The sequence below is a fragment of the Triturus cristatus genome, chromosome 3_2 (assembly GCF_964204655.1).
Source record: "Triturus cristatus chromosome 3_2, aTriCri1.1, whole genome shotgun sequence".
Classification (NCBI taxonomy): domain Eukaryota; kingdom Metazoa; phylum Chordata; class Amphibia; order Caudata; family Salamandridae; genus Triturus; species Triturus cristatus.
The window spans coordinates 257,559,507-257,574,475 of NC_140584.1; the positions used below are offsets into that span (position 1 = coordinate 257,559,507).

At 42.1% G+C, this 14,969-nt stretch overlaps 1 protein-coding gene across 4 annotated transcripts in view; it reads left to right on the top strand.

Moving 5' to 3' along the window:
• The window catches only part of LOC146857073 (uncharacterized), a 345,333-nt gene extending 330,566 nt beyond the window's left edge, over positions 1-14,767 (top strand). For all 4 annotated transcript variants that reach the window (XR_014979538.1, XR_014979537.1, XR_014979536.1 and 1 more), the window contains one exon: positions 14,070-14,767. The gene's annotated coding sequence lies outside the window, so the exon portion shown is untranslated. The remainder of the gene's footprint in view (positions 1-14,069) is intronic.
• Positions 14,768-14,969: the final 202 nt, after the last annotated feature.

Here is a 14,969-nt window from a genome sequence, read left to right on the forward strand (position 1 = left end):
TAGACAATCATGCATGGTGTTTTACTGTTTTTATGTGTGCTGCACAATGCCGCACACAAAGAAAGAGCAAAAACTAGGAGAAATAAAGCATTTGTTGCACCATGTTAAGAACAGGTTTTTTTGGTCTTAATATTTACACCACCCTTGTAAATATGGGACAGTGTCAAAATCAATGGGTGTTGTGGCAGAACGCCCATCGCAACATCCATTGCCCAACCCTTTCACGCTAAGTAAAGCGTGAAAGGGTGCCTTATTTACATGACCGCACTGCCTTGTAAATAAGGTGAAGCCCCTATCGCCACAGGAACGTCGAAAAAAGTGACGTACCTGTGATGATCGGGGCTTGTAAATATGCCCCATAATTTTACAAGAGAAAAGAACTGGGTGAAACACATCCCGCTGTTGCTTATTGCAGGCATAGATATGATCACCATATCAGCACGTTTTCTTTGAGCAAATCCAGTTAGGTTTAGTCTGTTTGATTTGTCTTTCAGATATTTTTGTCAATGTAATTTTAATATTCAATGTGCCTATCCAATCTCCCATAGTTGCTGCATATTCAATGGTGATGGTACTTGACAGAAGAATGTAAACCACAGGAGTGTGGGTGAAGCTCAAACCAAGCAACTTCAACCAAAGCAGAGATTTTAGTGTGCCACTCTTTGAAATTCTAATTTGGTGCAAGGTACAACAAAACAAGCTTCCATTTCCAGTGTTTGCTCGGTTAGTTCGGCTAAACTCCAGTCTAATTTGATCTTGCAAGGTGGAGCTAGATAAGCTGAATACGATTCTGAACAAGCTGCACTGTTCAGTGCCAAACCACCTGGAGAGCTTCCCTAGATATATCTCTGCATCATAGGCCAAAGTAGACCGAAATGTTACCCTTACTACATCTACGATTGGCTTTGCCATTAGGCCTGAGAAGTGAGTAAACAGCTTAAGCAGAGCTCAGAGTGGATGACCACCTGCATGAAACAAGCAGAGGACACCAGATTGAGAACAGTAAAAAAAGAAAAAAAACCTACAAACATAATCTTAACATTGAAAATTATCTGTGGTTTTTATATATTATCACTAGATCTGTGAAACACTTACTGGAAGGCTAAAGAACCTCCAAAATTCAAACTTTGGGTTAAAAAACCTTTAAAATCTATTGTGGGGGAAAAATGTCAAGAATCATTATGGTGGTTTGATAAAATTTGGGACTGGTATGAACATTTTATTTCAATGGTTTATTTTTGATGTATTTCTTCAGATCTATTTTCGATCACCTTGTAATATGAAACAGAAAATGTCTTTATTGTAATGTCAATATCGCATCATGTGAATTATGCATGTCTGTTTCATACTTTTTTGTATATCTCAAAAAACCTGATAAAATAAGTGTAAGAAAAACCTTCCATTTCCAGTGTTTGCTTTATTAGGACAAACTCCAATCTAATTTCCTCTCATGAGGTGGAGTTGTATAACGTGAATAAGATTCTAAAGACACTACACTGTTCGGTGTCCAGCCAACTTGTGAGTTTCCCTACATAGGCCTCTGCATTACAAGCCAAGTAGGCAGAAATGTGACCCTTGCTATATCTAGATTTATCTCTGCTAAGTGGCCTAATAGGTCAGATATATATGCTCAGAGTGGACGACCTCCTGTAAAAATCAGCAGAGGACACTAGACTGAATACATTGAATACACTAAAAACATAATAAGGGAATCAGCTGAACTACCATCATCACACCATATTAATTATGAAAATACATGTCTATCTCACACAGTCACTCATCCATCACACCACTTATTTTTTTGGTGTTTTCTATAGTGCGAACATGACCCTACGTAGGGTATCAGAGCGCTTTACAGTTGCATATCCACAAACAAAACCTTATATGTTACCAAGTCATCAGTTATTGTACCATGACTAGATCTAAACACTAAGCTTAAAATACATCTATACAAACCCACAACGGGTTAATGAACGATGAGAGGTGGCAAGAAAACCGTCATGACAGGTCCGTAGACAATAGCTATACTGTTGAAAATTAAGGGAGATATTTCTTGATATAGAACGATTTTGCTTCCTTTTTGAATGCCGCGATGTATGGGATTCTTCTAATGTTAGGGGGGAGAGAGTACCAGATTCTAGGAGCTGCCCCGGAGAACGCTCGGTCATAAGTTCTTTTCTTATAAAAGCGAGCCGGTTTCAGTAGTAGGTCTGCGTGGTTCCTGGAAAACCGGCACCCTCCTGATAGAGTGAGTTTCTGGGCTAGGTAACCTGGTGATTTGTAATGTATCGCTTTGTGAGTGATGCATGCCAACTTGAATTGAATTCTTGCTTCGAAGGGCAACCAGTTGAGTGCTTTCAAATGAGGGGAAATATGGTCACATTTTTTGGATCCAGATATTAGTCTTGTGGCTGCATTAAGACAAGCTTTCAGTGGGGCTGTTGAGATCTTGGGGAGCCCGGCCAGAGTTGTGCAACCATACTCTATCCTTGATATGACCAGTGCCTGAACTGCTGTTTTGAGATCTGTCTCACTGAAGAATGGTTTTAGTTTTCTAAGGTAGCTTAAATGGAAACGGGCATTTTTTGCCATCTTGTTGATATGTGCTAACATGTTTAGATTTTTGTCCAGAATAATTCCCAGAGATTTAGTAGAGTCAACAATCTTCAGAGTACACTTTAGAGCCATGATTAGGTTGGTCCATTCTACTATATTTGATTTGCTTTTCTGGGGCGTAATCAGCAGGAATTCGGTTTTCTGAGGGTTTAGCTTCAAGTGGTTGATGATTAGCCATTGGAGGGTTCTCATTAGTGCCTGGTTCATGGTATTTATCTCTTCTGTCGATGTGACTTTGATGTGCAGCTGAGTGTCATCTGCGTACATGTGGAAAGAAATGTTCGCTTTTTGTAATAAATCTGTGAGTGGTTCCATGTGTAGATTACATAACGCCAGAGATAGTGTTGACCCTTGTGAAACTCCGATTGTATTTCTGGTTGTACCTGACAAAGCTTGGTTGACTATGAATTTTTGAGAACTGTTCTCAAGAAAGGAACTGAAATCATTTTAGGACTCTTCCCTCTAGCCCCATTCTGTTTTTCATGGGATCCAGTATTTTAGCATGGTTTACCGTGTCGAAAGCCGACGAGAGGTCCAGCAGGATTAGGAGACCTGTTTCGTTGTGGTCGAGGGCAAGTAAAGCTCATCCTCGATGTGCAGAATTGCTGTTTCTGTGCTATGGTTGGGTCTGAATCCTGATTGGAAATCATTTAACAGATTGAATTCCGAAATGTGAAGGCTCAGTTGTTGTTGGACACATTTTTCCAGTACTTTGGCTAGCATGGGAATGTTTGTTATTGGTATGAAATTGTTGGGATCAGAGGGGTTCTCTGTTGGTTTTTTTAAGAGTGGAATGACTTGTCCAGTTTTTAGGCAGACCAGACTTTGGCCTTGTGTCAAAGAAGCATTTATGACCTTTGTCCATGACGGGATTAGCAGATGGTTTATAGAAGACCAACACTTTGCAGGTAAAGGATCGTTATAGTGATTGTTAGGTTTAGTGGTCGACATGATCTTTGCAATATCTAGTTTACTGACCGGCTTAAATCTTGACCATCGAGCATTGTTTTTTGGTTTTTCTAATTCTAGTTGAAACTGTTGTACATCTAAAGTACCCTTATCGCTTACAATGTCTTCGGCTGCTTTTTTGAGCTCCCCCTCCAGTGAATTTCCTTTGTCTGTAAAGAAAGAGGAGAAATCTTCACTATTTAAGATTGTTTTTATAGTGGCTGGAGCCGATTTGGCAGATTTATTGGATTGTTCTTTTAGTAGATCGAATAGTTTTCTGAGTCTGTTTATAGCATTATCCAGTTCTTTCCTGAAAGTATTTTTTTGATTTTAGAATGCTTTAATTATAGGCTTTCCTGGACTGTCTCAGTTGGGTTAAGTGGGTCGATGAAGGGTGTTGTCGCCATTTACGCTCTGAAAGTCTCAGTGACCTTCTTTTTCATCAAGGGCACTATTAAACCATGGATTTTTGTCTTTGTCAGTGATCCTTTTGAGTTTTAAAGGGGCTATGTCCTCAATAATGCTTGACATTGTCTTGTTATAGTGCTTTGTGAGGTCACTGACGTCAACCATGCTCTTAGCTGGTTGCAATTCTATTTCACAGCGAGCTGCTACGTTATCCATATTGATTCCTCTAGTGTCAAGTCCATTTTTTGGGCTTAATAGGTTGTGAGGACAATTTGGTTTTTATGAAGGGAATTTCGAAGGTAACCAAGCGCTGTGTTCCGTGCAACAATAACTGCACCTCGATGGCCATCATGCATGACCTAAAAAACACTTTCCACATAGGCTCAAAACAAAGACAACAAACTAACACTCTTATAACAACACACCCCACATTGTGTAGCTTATCCGTGCAGGTAGGCATTGCTGTGCCCCACATATGGGTATTAAGCTCTATACAAATGTCACAATACAAAAAATATTTTTTTAAATCCGCTTTTGGTTTTGGCAATGCTAGTTGACCATGATGCCTGACCTTTCAGTTAAACCAAACCCCAAGGTACCTCTAGGTTGGTAATCTGGCAATTGTTTGACCATTCATTAAACAACACCTTGGTTTCTTGACCTTTCTGCCACATGCTCAAACTTTTGTCTTTGTTGTATTTACTGTCATTGTGTTGTTCTTGCAGTGCATATAAAGGACACCTTGTTGATCCTGCAGGCCAATACTACTTCTGTCTAAACTGACTGTGTCATCTGCGTATTGTAATTCTAGAGGATAAAGCTGGCAGACCCCCAAGGTTTATTTGAACCTAAATTCTATTGATTATGCTGTACAGCTCATAACAGCCCAGCTGGAATTCCCCGGCTATTCAAACATTCCTATCAACTCCAACAAACAAGCACAGGCAAAGCTAAAGGCCTCACCTTTGGGACTTATTGGCTTTGCCAGTGCTTTTTGTGGATGCTGAGCACCATCGGCAACTAAAAAACAGAAATAGAAAACATGTGTCATGACATGGGGCATCCATAACAATATTAACGCATGTTACATTCAGTACGCACAGCCGTGTGATGAAGTATGCAAGCACATGCGTCACCACAGTGCCGTCTTAATGCATGGGCACGCTGGGCAGTTGCCCGGGGACCCCACGAACATTGGGGCCCCATGCCGACCAGAATTTAACACAAATTTTCCTTTAAACATTTTTATTCATGTGAGTGGTTGTGTAGGCAGGGCCCAGTGCACTGCTTTGCCTGGAGACCTATAATGCTGTTAAGACACCCTACGTCACCATGCATGCGCACACCTACTGAATGACACAGGCGCCATTTATTTATCTTTTTCTTAACCCAGCCATGATGGAGGTTGCCACTTGGCACAGTCAATAAAAAAAAAAATCAATTGCACTGAAGCTCAAGAATCAGACGCTCGTCCACTCCGTTGACACTCCCCTTGCTATGCCCACTTGTGGAAACTAAATCAAAATTTAGATATGTGTAACATGTTTAGAAATTGTGTATATTGATGCCCATGTGAATCTCAAGTGCATATATACAGCGTTTCCCTTAATTGGCAATCACCTGTAATGTACGCATGTACAACCTTCAATTCCAGACAAAAGCCTGACTTACTCATGGAAAAAACTGTGAATTGGTTCAAACACTTTAAATTATGTATATTTGGCTGTAAAAGCAGAATCAAGTTCCAAACGTTCACCCAATTATCTCTAAGCCCTTGAACACAGCTTCCGGAAGGTGTAGGACAGAGGACGTTGGAACCAACAAAACGTTAAGCACAAAATAGCTACGGCTTAACACAAAGTAGCTTATTTTTTCTACAACGCTTTACTATATTTTAAGAAGGGACATATTTTAAACATTTTTTTCAATAGATCTTTTGTGCATGCTATTATATGTGCCTATTTTGCAGGTGACCCCACAAATTGTTCTTAATGCTGGTAGATGAGAAGGCAAAAGCAGATGGTACTGTTTCTGAAAATGATAGAAGTAGAAAATTGTATTGTATTGTAACTGTATTGTATTCTATATAATTTGTAAACTGCAGCTAAGACCTCAAATGTATCCTGGCACTGGCAAAAATAAAGAAGAGACCCTGATCATGAGAGTACTAGCAATAGACAACTAAGCAGGGAAGAGCCAGTACTTCAGTGCTTTCTTGAATGACAACAGGTCCTGACATGCTCTTAGTGATGGCAGTAAACTGTTCCACACTTGTGCAGCTCTGACCAAAAAGGCCTGTCCCCCAGTCCTAACTTTATTGAACTTGGGAACGCAAAAAAGATTGGTTTTGGAAGAGGGCAAAACTCTTGCCGGCGAATAACGTTTGCAATTTCTTTGCGAGAAAAGAAGGCCCTAAAAGTAATACAGAAGGACTGGAAGATACTTCCATTTATCACTATAAGCCAATGAAGCTCTGCAGAGGCCTCAGACAATGATGAGGATTAGGGCAGGTTCAAGGCAAGGTTAACTGCTGCCGTTTGAATGAGCGGTAGACGCTTAAGTAGGTAATCCAGGTTTCTCTGAACGGAGCTTTGAATCACCAAGGCCCTCACTGGCATGGGAAGGTAAGACAATATTTTCTGAAGCATGCACAGAAGGGAAAAGCAGGTGGAGGAGATTCTATTAACATGTACCATCTTTAAATCCCTGCATGGCAGCTCCCCCAAGTTCATTTCCCTACGCATTCATAGGTATGTTCCTCTTCGTAATTTGAGGTCCTTGCATCTTAACCTTCTGGTCAATCCACCTTTTAAGAAGACGAGGCTAGGATGTGCTAGATTTTCTGTACTAGCCTCTCGATTCTGTAAGTCCCTTACAACTAATATCAGATCAATGGCCTATTACTTCAAATTTAGACAACTCCCGAAAACATGGCTGTTTACTTAAGCATATATATAATGTGTGTGTGTGTATATATATATATATATATATATATATATATATATATATATATATATATTCACTTAAAAAACCATAGGTTTCACACACGTTATAGTTAGGAATTAGCATTTAAAAAACCTTGCAAATTCACTTAAAAAAACCATAGGTTTCACACAGGTTATAGTTAGGTGGACTATAACTCGCGCGCCCGCAGTCCACTGCTCATGACATCACATATTACATCACTCATGACATGGTCAGTGGCATTACTCATGACATCATCCTTGTGATAGAGTGGCGGTCGCGCGAGTTATAGTTATCTGAACTAACTATAACGGGGGAATTTCATTGGTTTTTTACGAGTGAAATGTCCACCAAACTATAACCTGTGTGAAACCTATGGTTTTTTAAGTGAATTTGCAAGGTTTTTTAAATGCTAATTCCTAACTATAACGTGTGTGAAACCTATGGTTACGGCTGCCATAAACTTTTGTAATAGCACACCAGACGGCCGCACCCGCTGTGGCTCTAATACACGGGACTTCGAGTACCATGAGGCTTTGTCGCACACGCCCACTGAGCAGCATCATGGCAGCCGTGCTGATGTTTGTTCTTTCTGCCAGTGACCAAGGACGTTAAGTCTGAAATGGGTTTGGCAAGCTCGAGATTCCTGGAATTGGTGACATGCTTGACCCTGCAACCTGGAATAAATGGAGTCAAGCTCTCTCTGTGTGAAGCGTTTTTCTTCAGGGCAACCTTTGTTTGGATTTATAGCGGTACGCCTAACTGCGAGAAATGGCCTGCTGCTGAATAGCCGCCCTGCGGCTTTGCAAACATGGCATGCCGAGAGGACAGGAGAGTCCTTTATTCTTGGGACATTGTTAAGGCAGCGCATGCAATGATCTTCAATTACTAGGAACCCACTTGGGTAATACACTTTTGTAATACAACACCAGACGGCCGCACCCACTGTGGCTCTAATACACGGAACTTTGAGTACCATGAGGCTTTGTTGCACACGCCCACTGGGACGAGACTCTGTATAAATTGAAGTTACCGTCATGGCAGCCGTGCTGATGTTTGTTCTTTCTGCCAGTGACCAAGGACGTTCAGTCTGAAATGGGTTTGGCAAGCTCGAGATGCCTGGAATTGGTGACATGCTTGACCCTGCAACCTGAAATAAATGGAGTCAAGCTCTCTCTGTGTGAGGCGTTTTTCATCAGGGCAACCTTTGTTCGGATATATATATATATATATAAATTCACTTAAAAAACCATAGGTTTCACACATGTTATAGTTAGCTGGACATTTCACTCGTGAAAAACGAATGAAATTCCCCCATTATAGTTAGTGCAGGCAACTATAACTCACGCGACCGCAATCCTCTGCTGATGACGTCAGATATTACATCACTGTATTTAGACACTTATTTACCCATGTCTTCTTCCATTAATTTTTAGCTATACATATATTACAAATATTTTTTTTTCAGAAAGACACATATGTCATCAGTGATGTAATATCTGACGTCCTCAGCAGAGGATTGCGGTCACGTGAGTTATAGTTGCCTGCACTAACTAGAACGGGGGAATTTCAATGGTTTTTCACGAGTGAAATGTCCAGCTAACTATAACATGTGTGAAACCTATGGTTTTTTAAGTGAATTTGCAAGGTTTTTTAAATGCTAATTCCTAACTATAACGTGTGTGAAACCTATGGTTTTTTCAGTGAATTTGTACGTTTTTTTAAATGCTAAGTTATGTATTTTTATTTATTTTTTTTAAGGTTTTTCATCGCGCGCCCACGTTACGCATTTCGCGGAATTTTTCCTTTTCTACCGTACGCGCACGCTACGCGTACTCCGCGATTTTTCACAAAAAAATTAAAGGAAATTTTGGCCCTTGGGGGTCCTTCTGGGACCCCCTGCCAAAGGCTAGGGGGTCAGGAACTGTCCACCCTGCCCCCTTTTCACGTTCTCCACCTTTGTTTTTCACCCCCTCAGACTGCGAGAGACAAAATGGCGGCCGACACTTCCTGGTTTCGACCGATTCGAATGTTTACTAAGATCTAACAACCAATCAGAATCGCGCTCGCGCACGGCAGCGTGCGCGTACGGTAAGTTTTACCGTACGCGCACGGTGCGCGCTTATAGATATATATGCTTTTAAATGCTATTTTCTCAGGAAATACTGAACAGATTTACACCAGACCTGCAAAAGGCACATCCCTGACCTGAGGACTACCTCTCTGCCAAATTTCAAGTAATTCTGTTCAGCCGTTCGGGCTGTAGCTTGGACTAAAGGTCCTATGCATGGGGAAAACGCGTTTTGGGACCCCCCTTTTTTCTCAGCCCCCGCTTGACGAATCTCCCCGAGACTTTCAGGGTAGGAGCGGAGCGTAGCGCCCCACCTATTTTGAAAATCGGCGCCAAAGTTATTCCAAATAGAATGTTGCGGATTTCCTATGGAAACACGATCCTAACTATAACTATCTACTGGCGACCGCCAGTAGATAAAATATATATATATATATATATATATTATCTACTGGCGGTCGCCAGTAGATAGTTATAGTTAGGACCGTGTTTCCATAGGAAATCCGCAACATTCTATTTGGAATAACTTTGGCGCCGGTTGACGAATCCTCGCGAATTTTTCAAAACTAATGGGGCGCTACGCTCCGCTCCTACCCTGAAAGTCTCGGGGGGATTCGTCAAGCGGGGGCTGAGAAAAAAGGGGGGTCCCAAAACGCGTTTTCCCCATGCATTTTCCCATAGGACCTTTAATCCGAGCTACAGCCCGAACGGCTGAACAGAATTACTTGAAATTGGGCAGAGAGGTAGTCCTCAGGTCAGGGATGTGCCTTTTGCAGGTCTGGTGTAAATCTGTTCAGTAGGTCCTGAGAAAATAGCATTTAAATCAATATATATATCTGTAAGCGCGCTCCGTGCGCTTACGGTAAGCTTACCGTACGCGTACGGTGCCGTGCGCGAGCTCAATTCTGATTGGTGGTTACATGACTGTAAACATTCGAATCGGTCGAAATCAGAAAGTATCGGCCGCCATTTTCTGTCTCTCGCACTGAAAAACAAAGGTTGATAACATGAAAAGGGGGCAACGAAGAGAGTTGCAGACCCCCTAGCGTTCGTCAGGGGGTTCACAAAGGACCAAAAAGTATGAAAAATACATTTAATAATTTTAAAAAAAAATCGCGGAGTGCGCGTACGGTAAGCTTACCGTACGCGTACGGTAAAAAAAAATAAAAATAAAAAAAAGAATTAACAATCACATTTAATATATAAATCTAAGGACCCCCAAGGGAGAAAAAAACAATTGATATTTTGTAAAAGATGGCGAGGCGTGCACGGTACGAAATGCGCAACGTGGGCGCTCGGTGCGCGAAGCGCACCGTGCGCGCAAAAATTAAAAATAAATACATAACTTGGCATTTAAAAAACCGTACAAATTCACTGAAAAAACCATAGGTTTCACACACGTTATAGTTAGGAATTAGCATTTAAAAAACCTTGCAAATTCACTTAAAAAACCATAGGTTTCACACAAGTTATAGTTAGCTGTACATTTCACTCGTAAAAAACCAATGAAATTCCACGTTATAGTTAGATCAGGTAACTATAACTTGCGCGACCGCAATGCACAATGTGTCATTTCAGATGTCATCATTGATGTCATGAGTGATGTCACTGACCATGTCATAAGTGATGTAATATGTGATGTCATCAGCAGTGCATTGCGGGGGCGCAAGTTATAGTTACCTGATCTAACTATAACGTGGAATTTCATTGGTTTTTTACGAGTGAAATGTACAGCTAACTATAACTTGTGTGAAACCTATGTTTTTTTAAGTGAATTTGCAAGGTTTTTTAAATGCTAATTCCTAACTATAACGTGTGTGAAACCTATGGTTTTTTCAGTGAATATATATATATATATACACATAATCAGTTTGAGCTGCAAGTTATGTTCTTTAATCAGCACCAAGAAACCAGTTGGTGTATGTGTGCTTTATAACAATTTTTTAACATAACATGTGCAGTAAGAGAAAGGGCACTTTCTAATTGATCCCCTAAACTGTGCACAGACGCACAGATGAAGACACTGACAGCAGCGCACTATTTGACAAGGGCCAGAAATTAGATGGGGGCGGGGGGGGGGGGAGATGGTTTCCCTGTGGTGCAGCAGAAGATTTTAGTTATACCACTATTAAAAGTTAGTGCATTATTATTCAACCAACCTCAGATGTCTGTGAAGCAATAGTGAAATATTGTCAACCACACCAGTGAGGGAGTGATCCAAAGTTAGAATCAACTAAGTATCATCTGCGTACTTGATGAAATTGATGTCATGAGATCTAATAAGTGCAGCAAATGGGCGTAATGTAAATGAACTATGAACTCTGCAAGCTTGCCACACATAGAGTTTGCGAGGATGTTACTGCTCACTAGAAAATGTGCCACCTCAAAGATTTTTCTAGTGGCATGTGCAGCCTCCAAAATGACCTTTGCATAATACTCCTCTTTCGCTATACGAATGCTCATTTTATAAACTCTCAGTTCTATTCTCAAGTTCCCCTTGTCCTTCACCAAGTATTTCCTGTGCCATAATCTTTCAAGTTTTTTGCAATGCAATTTAGCTTGTCTCAAAGACTCCCTATACAAAGGAGCAGGTGGTATTTTACGGGCTGCTCTTCTTTTGTTAGGCAGTACCTTTTTTAGGGCACTGTTGATAAGAACTATAATTATAATCGAGGTTGGATTTTAAGTTTATAGGAAGTTTAGTGGCTTTGATTCAGGCTTTATGTGCTACCATGGACCAGGCTCTCCCAGGTGTTTTCTTACTGGTCTCTGGTGCCAAAAACACTCCCTCATTCAGTACGATTCGTCCAGCTAAGGGGCTGTATTCCTACTAAAGACTAAAGTCCCTCTGGCACAAAAATGAGATCCAAAGTATGTTCAAATAGATACGTCTGGCCCAAAACAAATTGCTGTAGACCAAAGGCTTCCTAGGTATCCAATAAGTCCATAGAGCTCCATGTAGCCTCGCTCTCCACCCAGAGGTTAAAATCACCCAGTATAAAAAAATCTTGAATGAGATGGGGCTAAAGGAGAATTGAAGTCTGCAGAAGATTGTGGAAAGGTTGAGGAGGGACCCGGGAGGGACCGGGGAGATGATAACATAGCATCCCTGAGAAGGAGCAAGCAGCTTCTGTTGCAGGGTGTCAAAAAGCTCCCCAAACTGGAATATAAATACAGACTCTTCTTAGCAGTGCTAAGACAGTATTTACTAACTGCTGTGACAGGGAGAAAAACTTTCAGCATACAACATGGACTATACCTCAGCCCTGCTTAGGCTGTCTCTTCGTTTTTCTCCAACGCTTGCTTGCGGACGACAGCCCTTTTATAAAGACTAACACAATGCTTTATTACACATAGTAAATAATAGTTGACTTGCAAGTTACAGATGTAGGATGGCAAAACGCTCAAAGACATGTGACCTTATAACCCCGAAATCCTGAACTAATCCATTACACATTCTTCATTATGGTTCCAACAAAGGTTAATGACAGAGCATTATTTGCCTATGAATGCAAATGTGTTTCTTTGTAGATGCAATTTACGTAAAGTGTGTGCTGGTAGACTTGTGCGCCTAAGACCTTTGTGTGCTCAGAACTTAGTCACATTCCCTGTACCCATTGTTCAATCAAGCACCTGTGGTCTCTGGGTTAATTGGATTATATGAACCTATTGTCTAATCAGGCCACAATCTGTTTGGAGGCATGGGGTGCATGACAGTGGACCTGTGTGCGGATGTTGTAAATGCTTTCAAGTCTATTAAGCATGAGCTGGTCTTCAACTGAAAACTCTTTTAAGATTCCTATTCCACTACATCCTTAAGTGAACTTTTCGCCTTGCTCACTTCAGTGCAGGATTTGGGCCTAAACTAGCTTTTACCCACAAACAGCTGTGTGGCTTTTGCTTGGGCTTGATATTCATGTTTTCTACAGTGTGTTCATTTTTAGGTCTCGCTGAGCCCAGCGCATGCGCTGGCTCGGGGAGACATTTTGTATGTGGGATTTTCAAAGTGCTGCTGGCTGGCCTAGCGCTTGCGTTCACGCGATCGTGCACGCGTGCAGCCGGCCGCCAGCAGCACTTTGAAAACTGTGCTTGCTTTAGCGTGTCATCGCGATCACTTTCGCTTTCAGAGCGATCGCGATTACTTTTGCTTTTATGGTCGCGCGGCGTTACTTTAACTTCCGCGCGGCCAATGCTTGTTACGAGGTGCTAGATGACACGCTTTAACCGAGCTGCTGGCATAAAAGTGCAAAGTAGTTTACGACCAAGTGGTTCCGATTAAGGTGGCCTAACAAAAAATCTCTAATGAGTGCCGTTTCCTCATACCGCATTAGCCTTTTGGCAGGTTTCCCGGGCTTTGCATTCCCTCCTGTGCATTTATTTGCCCAGTTTACTACCTCGTTGTAAAGTACCCTGAACTCTGCATCCCTGGCTGTCTGCACAGTTGATTGCACTGCATGTTTGATTTCAATTAATTGAGGGGTGACTTTATTCTGTGTGGACTGTATTGGTTTGTGAGCTTTAGCTGAGGTAGGATTTTCCTTGGTGAGGTATGAGTAAGACCAGCAGACACCAGGATTGGCCGTCTGCCCTTTAGGGATAGGGAGCGACTTATCACGATGGCTGTTCTTGTATAGACCCATAGGGAGACTTCCCAATAGACAACCCTCCCATAGGCCTTTGGGAACAGGACCTATATGGGATTGAATCGACCCCACCACTTCCGGCATGCCACAGTATGTTTTTGTTTGCATTTTGTTTTCTATACCGCAAACTAGACCCAAGGCATTGGGTATCGGAGCGCTTTACATGAGCACCAATTTAGTTACAGATGAACACAATGAACAGTTATTCCCCATTTTATTATAGGCCACCCGAAGCAACGCCCTATCGCTATACTATTGGAAAACAATCAATTTGTGATCATCTTCTCTCCTTCCTGTTAAGTTGAACCAGCCTGTCGTTTGCTACATCTATTTATTGCAGCCCTAAAGAGTTTTTTTTTCTGCGGCTAGAAATGCAACATCTTGAACCATATATCTTTTACCTCTTTTTTTTCCTCCAGGTAAAATTTGGTGCTACTGTGATGCCGCACTGTGTGGCGACGGGCTACATGTGCAAGTCCGAACTCAACGCGTGCTTCACGTGGCAGCTGGACACCCTGACCACCAACTCCACCGCTGCCTGGACTCGCTCGCGAATGCAGCTGACCTCTGCCGAGCCAGGAAGGTCCACAACCACACGGGCAGTGCCGTGCCCACGCTGGAGTGCTGCCACGAAGAATGTGCAATTACCGGGGGCTGCAAGACGTCCTCGCGCGGCCCTGTCCATCTTCCCATATCCATCTTTTCACTCCTGTCCACCCTCAGACCTTTGCAGTATTTTAACGTGGCCTGCTCACCTCACATCTTTCCTTCCCCTCACGTCCGTCAATTTCTGTCTCCCCTCCAATGTTTTATTTTTATTTCCGCTCCACAATGCTCATATCCTACGTGAAAAATTAAACAAACAAACACAAAGCTGTTCCCATGGTGAACTGAGTCTGCTTGCACCCCAAAGCGCCCCACGGTCGACACACGTTCGTAGGCTGGCGCCGTGAGACTGCAGTGACCTCGAGTGCTCCGTGTGCTTCCGGTGACCCCTGTCCACTCGTCGTGCCGTGCGGTAGGGTGTGCTGAAGTGGGCACCCCCGGCCCTCGTGTGCTCATTGCAGGATGTTCAATGTGCCCGCCTACACGTGCACTATGCCAGGGATGTAACGAAGCCTCTTTAAAAAGGTGTTGTTTTTGCTATGCATGTAAACAAATTTGAATCTTTCCCTCCTTCTTTCCTATTGTAAATTATTCCTACCTTCTGCCCTGCTCCTACGTCCTTCTTTGTACCCTTTCATTTAATTTGCTCTTTCAAGTAACTTTTCATTGTTTCTTTGAACTCACTGCCTGTCTAGTTTCTCGTTTAAAGACGG